The following is a 12,398-nucleotide window of genomic DNA, read 5'->3' on the forward strand; positions in this document are numbered from 1 at the left end:
AAATGGCAAAATGACCATCATCTCCACAGCGAAAGCAATACCATGGTCTGGGTCGATTGGTTCTTAATTCAGTGTTTTTTTGCCTTTCATTTCTCTCTCGACTGACACCAAAATCACTAGGATTATTACTCTGTTGAGGGGATTTCTGAAACTGCTTTCTCTGTGCTCCAGAAGTGGCAAGTTGGACTTTAAGCTCTGCTATCTGTCCTTTTAGTTGCTGAAGCTCACTTGCCTCAGTTCTCTCCCTTGCTTCCTGGTCAGCTGCTGTTTTAATGGCAGTGATTTGGCTTTGGAGAGCCATAATCTCCTTTTTCAAAGCATCAGCTTTAGATGTTTCAGGACACTGGGTTTTACTTTTCTGTTTAGAGACTTTCTGTTTTGGATTGTCAAATGCTGGAATATTAGTTGCATCCACTTCAAGTGAGTTATTAAAGTGAGCAGACTGTTGGTGAGTTATTGTTCTTAATTTGAGTGGGGTTGGTGAGGGTCTGCCCAAACCAAGATGCTTTCTCATTCTCTCTTCTTTTGAAGTTTTCTTCTCCTCAGCAGTTCTTAAGAGTACTGCTAACTCAGCAAAGGAGAGTGGATCAGCTTTTATTCTCTCTAGCTGCAATTCAACTATCAAGGCATTGTCCCAACAGCCACGGCAGAACTGTTTCAGGAGATAACGGTCTCGTTCACTCTCCGCAATTCCTCCACGCCTAATGGTAGTGCACAGGAGCACATACAATCTATGAAGATAGGCAGATGATTTTTCACCAGGATCCTGCAGAGTGTTTATGAACTTTGCTAATAATTCATCTCCATCTTCCACTGAACCGTAAACAGACTCTAGTAACCTCAGACACTCAGAAAGGGATAACTCATTCAACAAATAGTCAACGCTTGTCCGCCATGTGTCGAAGTCAGGCTCATTACCTGGACGAGGCATCCTTCCAGAAAAGGCTTTTAAGCGGAAAGAAGCACTGTGTTGGGGCACTGTTTCACTCATCTTCACAACATGTTCCATAATTACTCTCTGAATGTCTGGGGGGTGCATAGAGGATATAGGAATTCTCACAGATACAGAATTGGCTTCTGTTAAACTATGGGGCGATGTAGTACTCATGTTCACCTTGGCTGGGTTGTTATTATCAATTTTTAGAGCAGATGGCTTGAAACTTCCAGTTCGCTGAGGGGTGTTAGTTACACTTGTCAAGACTTTTGTGCTGGATTTTAAATTTTCAAGTCCACAATCTTCTCTGTGTGATGCATCATCCAAATGTGTCACCCCATTCATTTTCATTGAATTTTGCTTAATGATATCTTGTTGGGATTCTACATTTTTATCCTCTAGTGACTTCAGTTGCTTTGCTGTGTCGCTAGATGTGGCGGTGCTGTAAGCAGTACTCAATTTGTGTATGCGGAATATAACGCTCATATCAGTAGGGCTTACGATAGTCAAAGGCAATTGAGGCTCAATGTTGCAAATGGCGGAGTTGTGTGAAAACTCAACAACTGCATTATGATGAAATACAGACTGCGGATCATCAATCAGAAAGTTTTGCCGTATAGAACCAAATCTCAAAAGGTAGGATTCTACGACTTCATCTGTTTCAGTTAGGGTTAAACCACTAATAATCACTGCATTTTCTATTTTAACGTCTTCTCGTTCTATGACATCCATTGTAATGTTATATTTTCACTATATATGCGTATTTCAATAATTATTCACCTCAAAAGCTGCTGCTTTCTCGCTCCTGGCTGGCTCGCCAAGATTGTAGCAAGTACGATTGATTTGTCGCGATAGCGTATTTTTCAATGTGGGCCAATTGGTCAGAAGAGAAAGAACGGCTACTGGAGAGAGAAAAGCAGCACAGCAGGTGAGTGAATAATCAGACACAGTCAGTTTTTTCCTTCAATATAGTTTATATAATTAGAAATATGTTATGAGTTTGTGAATTTCTGTCCAATAAGCATAAGTATTTATGTATATATAGGTTCGATATAGGTTATATAGGTTATAAATTATATAGGTTATAAATTATAATAATAAAAAGTAAATAATTTTCTCTTTTTTTCTTTACACAGATGAACGTGAAGTCAATATACAGTTAAAACAAAGTTGTGATCAAGACAGTTGAGAAATTTCAAACACTTGTACAAAATGAAAATAAAAATCTTAGAAAGCTACAACACTGTGTTACCCTTTGTATCAAACAAAGTAAAGAAGGCAATAAATTTGTGATAAAAAATACTCTGTATTCTCAAATGTAATAAATAAAAGAAAATAAAGAAATAAATCAATAATAAATATACCAACTCTACTCAAATGCAGGCTATAATTCAATATTCACACTTTTAACTCAATAAATCATTAATGTGCTCAAATAAATCACCTCTCTGTTTAAAGAATCAATACACGGTTCAAATGAATCACCTCCCTGTTCAAAAGATCGCTACTCTGTTAAAATGAATCACCTCACTGTTCAAAGAATCAAAACTCTGTTCAAATGAATCGTTCGCTACTCAAAAGATTCGTTTTGCTGTCCAAAGGATTTGTTTCGCTTTCAGATGATTCGTTCCACCGGTTGCCGTTCACAGTTCAATACCAAGGATTTCGTGAAAGAGAACTGTTGATTCTCTTAGCTCAGTTCCAGTAAAGGTTTTCCGTTGAGGATTTTAGGAAAAGTAAGAAGGAAAAGCGGAAGGTCGCGATGAGTCCGAGTCTCGTTTCTCCAAACAATCAAAAGAACTCTCCTACCAGTCCGGTGGCACAAACACACAGTCTAACAGGAGAGTCGGTTCCGTGGGTGGCTCGCCGTAAGTTTCTCCTCGAGTCCAACGTGAATTAGGGACTCATCACAGATGCTTCGACACACACAAAAAACCCAGCCTTGCAAAACACAAGGCAAATATAAATTAATAGAATGTCTTTAACAATAAATCTCATATGTACACGCTTCATATGCACATTTACTTAACATATATACACACATTTTTGACACTACTTGAAATCATGTTAAAATGAAAACAAAAATAAACACAAACTCACCAAGGAAATCACTCAAAATCAAAGCGAAAACCCAGGAAAACTCCAGGTGGCACTCGTGTGCAGATTTCACTCTCATATACAAATGACGCTTTTTCTCTCAATCCTTAATCAAAAATATATTACATAAATCATTGCAGCATCTTATTAATGGTAAAATTGCACAGTTAATACGAATTTAGAACATTAAAAGATATAAATCTAATAATTTTCTACTGATAATACAATAACAACTTACTTCTCTCACTCCCTTGCAAACACTAAATCACCATAGCAACAGTAAACACAAACTAACAGACAAGCGAGATTTGTTATTGTTTGGAAAGCTGATCTGCTGCTAAAGTGTAAGGCACGATGATGTCATTCTAAAGCACTACTCCCTTGAATGCTGTATAATACTCTTTTATAAATTATTTATATAAATAAATAATTTTAATGTATATTATTTAATCGAGTATTCTGCCAGTGTTTTTTCTCATATTTATAAGGGTATTTCTATTTTTTCTATTGCTGTGTAGTAACAACTAGTAACCTGGGTTATCCGGGTTACATAAACAACACATGGCAAGCTATGCGTTGATAATAACAAATAATCATATTAGATTACAAACAACCCAACAAATTGTTTAGCACGTGTGCATTGCTGCAATTATGTTTACACATGTGATATTTTTCCTGAGGCAATTTAAACCAAATTACAAAATGACAGTCTATTAAACATATCTACAATGATACGGAATATGGCCACTTACTGTGTTATTAACGCACAGCAATACCACATAAAGGACGGACTTTGGAGGAATAAACAATGTGAGGTAAGCTCTGCGCACTGAACAAGCTCGACCCACGCATGCGGGAGGCAGGCAGTTCTGTATGATTACGTAATTATCTGCTTAAAGATATCGGCCTAATTTTGACATCAGACTGATAACGATATCATTAAAAGTAGCCTTTATCGGCCAATAACGATATGACTGCCGATATATTGTGCGTATCTAACCCTAACCCATACAAATTAGCCAAATATATAGGGCAGTCATAAGGACAGAACAATGACTTGTAGAAATTTGTTGTGCTCTATAAATGCATATAATATCAGACTTTACTTTGTCTTTGAATATGCAATAGGCCCAGAATCCAACAATGTTTTAGCACACATTGTGAGTTTGATGGTGCAAAAACATTCATTTTTCTGAATGGCACTTAAATAAGACATCCGTAATTCCTGCAGATCTTACGTACTAACAAGAATTTGAGAAACGTCCTTCCCTGGACCTCTCCCACTGCAAGAGAAACGCACATCAAGCTAGCCTCTCCTGATAAAGCTGAAGTCTGTAATCCGTACACCTTCATGAATCAAGCATCTGTAGCAAAGCTTCCATGGTATTTGCTGGAGAAATGAAGTGCATTATGGCCGTCAGCCAGCGCTAGATCTAGCCTACAGTTATGCGGGTTCATCACGCATCCGTCAACAGTGAGCGGCCTCATTGACGTCTGCTGCGGCAGGTGTTCACCGCAGCTCACCGCATTCCTTCAGGTGACGGAGCCCACAGATACTGATCCTCAGAGCCTTTTAAATTAGATAAGGGAAAGAAAAAATACTAATAACCCAAAGGCATGTTCTGCTGGCTTTACACTGCCAGGAAGGAATTTATTCAGAAATTCAGCGTTCACTTCATAATCTGTGCTGACAAGTATTTTTTTAGTTTAAATAGTTATAAAGCCAAGCAAAGTAGGGGTGTGTGATATTTATTGTCTTCAAAGGGTGTAATGCTCATGGTACAGTTTGTATCATGGTTTAATGTTGTGGTTTTTGGTACAGTTCTGCATATATGTTCAGTAAAAAACAGGACGCCCCATTAATAAAATGAAAGAAAAAAAATCTACCTACAAGCTAGGGCTGCACGGTATTGGAAAAATCTATTAGGCAAGTTATTGTATAACGATGGTTTGTTCTCTAGATTAACGAAAAAATATAGCATAAAGGGCCTAATAATTTTGACCATAAAATGTCTTTTAAAAAATTAAAAACTGCATTTATTTTAGCTGAAACAAAACAAATAAGACTTTCTCCAGAAGAAAAAATATTATCAGACATACTGTGAAAATTTCCTTGCTCTGTTAAACATCATTTGGGAAATATTTAAAAAAAAAAGAAAACAAAAATTCGAAGGAGGTTTAATAATTCTGATTTCATTTGTGGATATTCATTCATTCATTTTCTTGTCGGCTTAGTCCCTTTATTCATCAGGGGTCGCCACAGCGGAATGAACCGCCAACTTATCCAGCAAGTTTTTACGCAGCAGATGCCCTTCCGGCTGCAACCCATTTCTGGGAAACATCCACACACACACATTCACACACACACTCATACACTACGGACAATTTAGCCTACCCAATTCACCTGTACCGCATGTCTTTGGACTGTGGGGGAAACCGGAGCACCCGGAGGAAACCCACGCTAAGGCAGGGAGAACATGCAAACTCCACACAGAAATGCCAACTTAGCCGAGGTTCGAACCAGCGACCTTCTTGCTGTGAGGTGACAGCACTACCTACTGCGCCACTGCCTCGCCTCATTTGTGTATAATAAACAATATCTAAAAACAATATATCAGAACTGAAATCTGATGTGTTTTGGTTCAAAAGAAAAATTATTCTGAAACAGTATTGTTACAGTTATAGTGTAGATTCTGATATTCTGTAAATGCTTATACATACAACTTCTTGTTAGGTTTTACGATGGTCCAAAACAAACTTTTTGGTGAGTTACTGCCGCCTCTCGCTGACGTTGCCAATTAATCATTGGACTGACACAGGAGACTTGCTTGATGGAAAGATGACTGTAGAGGAATTATTTACGAAGCAGGCCCATACCTCAAAGTACATATCTTAGTTAATTCTGATGCTGTGCTCCTGGTATTCAAGATAGAATTGATCAAGAATTCAAGAATTGGTATTCAAATTTATTCACTGTTTTGTAAATGTGCCAAAGTGCATTTAAATGAAAAAAGAAATGTTAGTTTAATGCAAATACAGTATTTAAAATACTATAGTGTTTTTGAACAATATTATTAGGAAGTAATTTAAATAATTTGCTCTGGTACTTTTATATTCATATATAACCCTCTTTTGTTTTGTATTTATATTTTTTCTTTTAATGTAGTAAAAGGCAAGGCAAGTTTATTTAAATAGCACATTTCATACACAATGGTAGTTCAAAGTGCTTTACATCTGCATCTTTAAAAGGCTGATGTACTCTCTAGAAAAACAAGACAAAAACATTTCCACTATGCATTCACCCTCATGTCCTTCCAAAGCTTGTGTACTTACTTCTGTTAGAAAGTTCTCCTAGTCTGTAAAGACATAAATAAATGATGACAGAGTTAACAGCCGTAAAGGGTTGTATGAAACCGTCACATTTATTGTAAGGTTTCCAATTTTCAGACCTCTTAAATTCTGTATCCAACCAGTAGTTTCTGAACTATTTAGCTAGTAATGATATGAATCAAAGTTGTTATTCTTTCCGTGTAGCTTGGATTCTCACCAACACGTTGAACAAGTCATTAAACGTGTTTGTGTGAATTCGTATAACAGGTATAAATCGGTTTTGTGTAAAAGTTTGGAGATGTGTGTGCGTGCGTGTGTGTGTGTGTGTGTGTGTGGTTTTCATGCAGCACAGTGATGTGATTGTTTCAGTCTTTCCACTCTCTTTTCTTCTTCTGTAGTTGTCTGAATGTAATATTGTGCCGTTGATTTTGATTAATACCTGCTCTGATAGAGCTGGAAGTGTATTTTCAGCAAATTGCTGTTTCATGTTGAGCTGTTGAGCTGCTGGGGTCTTTAATGATACACTAGGAAACGCTGGGGAATCTGTTTTTAATTTGCCTCATAAACAGTCACAGGACATTGCCTCATGTTTAATACCGCATACTTCCACAAGTATGTAACGGTCTGCCATCGGCTGGCTCTTTTGGATCGGGATGTATAGTTTCTTCTTGGACTTTTTAGCTTTCTTTTTACATAATTAAAACACATAGGCTGTGTTCCAACCCTGTGAAGATTTGTCTCCTTTCGTTTTGATGTCGACTGTCTTGAAAACAGCTGTAGAGGTCAACAGTGTCATTTTCATTATAGCTGTTTTTGCTTAAAGTCTCAATAGTCGTGTTGTTTCGAATACACTGCATACCAAAACAGTGTTTCATATGAAGAGATCAAGTTTTTCTTAGAAGCGAACTAATATTCAAAGCTTATCTAAGTCCTTGTGACTTTAAAAACATAGCACAGTTTCCTAATATTTGTGCCACATACGCTGTAAAAATGCTGGGTTCCACACAATCGATTTGTGTTGGGACAACATGAAGAATTTAAGTTAACTTAGTAGTTTTAACAAATCAAAGTGAATTGAACATGAAACTATTCATTTGCCCCAAGAACCTCTACAATTGTTGTTTCATCTCATTATTAATAAGTAGTTTAAACAAACAGTAAATGTAATTTTTTTGAGTTAATGTTTGTTTTTAATATCCTTAAAATAAGGAACTTTTGGAATTATAACTAAAGGATGCACTGTAAAAAAACAACAACCCATAATGCTGTGTTCACACCAGACGCGGAACGCGCGGATAAATCGCGCTATTCGCCCATAAATAGGTGCGTGAACATTTGAGTTTACTTGCTTCATACGCGCGTCAAACCCCGCTTCATTCGCGTGTCAAATTCACTTCAGAACAGACGCGGATTCGCGTGATGGGCAGGACTTCTGTCTGCCCAGTGACTGTAGCTTCGTTGTTAAAATGCTAACATGGATTTTATGAAGAAAATAACTAAATGTTATGGGCTTTATGAAGGCTGAAAAACAGCGTCGATACGTTTAGGGTCGTGTTTGAGTCCACTACATGCTTTCAGAGGTGCATCCAGCTCTGTGAGCTCATAAACTCCTCCAGAAACTGAACCTGGATCACGGAGGCTTTCAATGGTGCTTCTGACTGAGCCCAGCCTAGTTTGATAACTTGTTGTCGGTGTCGCCTGGAGGATTTCCCCCGGGAGACCATCAACAGGTTCTACATCACAATCACGCCCCCACAAGAGCAAGCTTCTGATTGGTTAACGCAGCGCGAATGTCCGCTGAAGTTCAGATTTTCGAACTCGAGAGATTTGCGCGAAACACTCGTTAGCGCGTCAAACGCTCAATTCGCCCCGCGCGTATCGCGCCGCAGGACGTCTATTCGCGCGTTTGCATTGACTTAACATGTAAATCACTCGCGCTTGACGCGCGTTCCGCGTCTGGTGTGAATTACATTTACGGTAAAAACTGGCAGCTGTGGTTTCTAGAAATTTACTGTAAAATATAGTAAAAATGTTATTAATGTTATTAAGTTTACGGTTGCAATAACTGTAAAATTTACAGTAGAACAACTCACAGTTGAGGTTCCCCGAAATCTACTGTTAAAATTACGGTAGGCATGTTTTTCAGTCTACGGTATACTTAAGAGAACTGTGAAATTCACAGTAAAAAAACTGTCAGCTGTGGTTGCAAGAAAACTACTGTTAAAAATACAGTAGAAAAGTTTTTTGAGTTTACAGTATACTCAAGAGAACTGTAAAATTCACAGTAAAAAACTGACAGCTGTGGTTGCCAAAAGTTTACTGTTAAAAATAGGGTAAAATGTTTTTCACTTTATGGTATACTTAAAAGAACTTTAAAATGTACAGTAAAAAACTGACAGCTGTGGTTGCCAGAAATCTACTGTTAAAAAATACATTACAAATGTTTTTCACTTTACAGTATACCCAAGAGAACTGTAAAATTTCAGTGCATATTTGGTTTTATTCATTCATTAATTCATTTTCTTTTCGGCTTAGTCCCTTTATTAATCTGAGGTTGCCACAGCTGAATGAAGCACCAACTTATCCAGCAAATGTTTTACGCAGCTGATGCCCTTCCGGCTGCAACACATCTCTGGGAAACATCTATACACATTCATTCACAGTCATACACTACAGACAGTTTAGCCTACCCAATTTACCTGTACCGCATGTCTTTGGACTGTGGGGGAAACCAGAGCACCCAGAGGAAACCCACACGAACGCGGGGAGAACATGCAAACTCCACACAGAAATGCAAACTGAACCAGCCGAGGCATGAAGCAGCGATCTTCTTGCTGTGAGGCGACAGCACTACCTACTGCGCCACTGCGTCGCCCCATTTGTTTTTAATCACAAAATAAGGAGCTTTCAGAATTATAACTGTAAGGGATGTGCTTTCAGGGTACCATAGTGTGGAAATTTCAGTGTGTGCGTTTATGTATGCGTGTATGCAGCCAGTCAGATCTCAGCAGTGCAGCAACATCATCGATCTTACTCGGTGAGAAACAATTGGAAACATTTACGCCTGTTGGGAACATTTTTGTGTTTTATGTTCCTTTATCTTGTAAAACTTCAATGTGACTTGACTGGGTTGAGAAAAGAGGGCGTTTCATAAAAAAGCAGAGCCAGGGATTCATGTCGGAAAAAGAAAAGTTATTGCAGCGGTTGAGCACATTATTACATTTTGATGAAAGATTAGTATGGACCAATCACACACACACCTGGGGCATGCAACGGCTTTTGGTTTCTTTGACTTTTAAGGGTGTTCACGGTTATAGTTCAGTTCCTTTGATACGAACACCTTTAATAAACCTTTAGTCTTGATTTGCTTGGCACTGCAAATTCTTTACAGTAGACAATGCTAAAACACAAAACAAAACAAACAGGATCTGCTTTTATGGTGTAAAGTATTGCATCAGCTCTTAAGTCCAAAATCATCAGGCCTGTTATGTGTACTGAGTTGTGTATTTAGTGTCAAAATTAAATGCACTCAAAATCAATCACTGGTGTAACTAATTGTAATTATTTCAATTATATACACAAAATTTGCCAAATCAAAAAATTATCTGGATGCAGCCTTTATGATGCAAGCTGAGATTGCATCAATCAGCGATGCAATGTCAGACACAATGCACTCAATAGAGCGAGTGACGCCACTGTGACGGGTTGGGTTAGGGGTGGGGTTAGGTGAGCGCATTAAAAAGCATTGGATGCAGCTCAGATTGCACTGCACCAGATCTGCATTCAGACCACTCTCAAATTAAATCCCATTACAAAATCCATTTTAAACCAGTGATTTCAGATCACTTTTATTTGCGATTTAAACTCGTCTTGAGCACAGTTTGCTTTTGCCAATTAATCTCAATCACTTAATTTGGAATATTTCAGTTCAAACTTAAAGGGCCATGAAACCCCCTCGTTTCAGCAGGGTGTTTTCACACCTCTACTTTGGAAAAAGTCAGAAAAGTGGGCGTGTCCAGCTCTGTCTAGGGGGGAGTGTCGGAGGAACTAAAGTGGGATGGTGTGGGAGTGTCTATTTGGGCACGCGCGGGTTTCAGAGTCAAAATACACAGACAGGAGAAAGTGATGGTGTTTAACCTACATGAACATCTGTAGTCGAATTATTTGCCAAATTATTAAATGGTGGACTTTAACTGCAGTTTGGCTCTTTCATTCAGGGAATTCATTCATGCCCCTCGCGACAAACGAGATATTTGATTCGAGGAACTGCTCTAAGCGTGTATTTTTCATGCAATGTTTGATACCGCACGGCGAATGAGAGAAAAAAAAACTCTGCATTTCCCGGAAACTTAGATGCACACGGCAGGTAGCGTCAGAAAGCCACGTGTGTTATTCCGGTCACAAAATGCGGTAAAAACCCTACACGAGGTTAAAGTTTGGTTGTGATGCTAACGTGTTTACACTCGGTGACTCGGTGCAATAGTTAACTTAGTTCGATACGAGCAAACTGAATAAACAAAGAGTACTGGTCGGTCACTTACCAAATCTGTAGAGACAGGACAATCACCAGCAACTAGAGCCGCGTCCTTATGAAGAGAATACTACAAGCGAATCCAGATCTCAGCGTAGATGAGAACAGCTCTCAGGTAAACAATAAACCTCCTTAGACACGTAAGTTATTGTTGTCGAGCGTCGCGTACACTGTTAATCCACACGTGACGCCAGCTGCTCTCTCACAGAGAGAAAATGAAAACAAAACTTAACGGCAGCAAACTATAAAAGCGACACTTCAAGCTTGTTTTGCCAACACAACGTGGCGTCTCTGTCGTTGAAACACTGTGACACTAATGAATATTAATGAAGTTGCACAATAGAGCGCGCTGATTGGTTTGAACCAAGCCTTACTCATGCATTAATGCATCACACTGTAAGATGTAATAAGACACACTCTGGCACAGACGCCCAGTCTGCACGCTGGAATACACGATATTATGTCATGACCGTGACGCAGCTTCAAAAATTCGTTTCAAACCGGAAGTACGAATTTGCTTGAAATAACGCAAAAACAACCAATTTACACTTTTTAGTGAAATATAGGTGTCCTAATAGTGTTTTTAGCAGTGTGGGACACATATACGACTGTCAACAGCTCAAAAAATGTGTTTTGGTGTTTCGTGACCCTTTAACAAATACTTCAATAGTACTTGTTGTTGATTGAGGATGATCACAGAGCTAGCTTTAGCACAGCTATAGCTCATAGAGTAAATTACGAACATTGTTGTTGTTAAAAAAGCTGCCAAAATTAAAATCATGGCTACTATTCTTTTGCGAAGTGATAATTCAAAGCCTAAATCATAACTCCTCTAAATCATCTGATCAAGTCTTTTTCTTAAAATAAAACACATACTGTATCCTTTATTGGCAACATTATTTCCTCTTAATGCAATCCCACGCAAAGCATCCTGGAAATTACAGATCCACTAACCAGGGAGTTCCACCAACACATTTTTTGTGGTGACCCAGCCCAAACAGATTAAGTTACGTTTTGAATACTGATTTAAATGGATCAAACACAAATAAATTGTCTCAAGAATGTGTTGTTTTGTGTTCTGAGGCCAGGGTGCGCCACCGGAAAAAAAGATGGCTTGGCATCTCTAGGTTGGAGAAAAGTCTTTACCCCAGTTCAAGTATCTTGGGGATTTGTTCACGAGTGAGGGAAGGATGGAATGTGAGATTGACGGGAGGATCGGTGCAGCAGTAATGCAATCGATGTACCAGTCAGTTGTGGTGAAAGAGCTGAGCCAAATGGCAAAGCTCTCGATTTACCGGTCACGTTTATCTACGTTCCTACTCTCACCTGTGGTCATGAGCTTTCATGACTGAAAGGACAAGATCTCGGAATGAGTTTTCTTCGCAGGGTGGCAGGGCGCATCCTTATAGATTGGTAAGGAGCTTTGTCACCCGGGAGGAGCTCGAAGTAGAGCCGCTGCTCCTCCACATCGAGAGAAGTCAACTGAGGTGGCTCTGGCATCGGTTT

At 38.8% G+C, this 12,398-nt stretch overlaps 1 protein-coding gene across 1 annotated transcript in view; it reads left to right on the top strand.

Annotated features, from left to right (window-relative positions):
* The window catches only part of ror2 (receptor tyrosine kinase-like orphan receptor 2), a 139,704-nt gene that overhangs the window by 24,499 nt on the left and 102,807 nt on the right, over nucleotides 1–12,398 (top strand). The window lies entirely within an intron of this gene.

The sequence above is a fragment of the Danio rerio genome, chromosome 10, assembly GCF_049306965.1.
Source record: "Danio rerio strain Tuebingen ecotype United States chromosome 10, GRCz12tu, whole genome shotgun sequence".
In the NCBI taxonomy this organism is placed as follows: domain Eukaryota; kingdom Metazoa; phylum Chordata; class Actinopteri; order Cypriniformes; family Danionidae; genus Danio; species Danio rerio.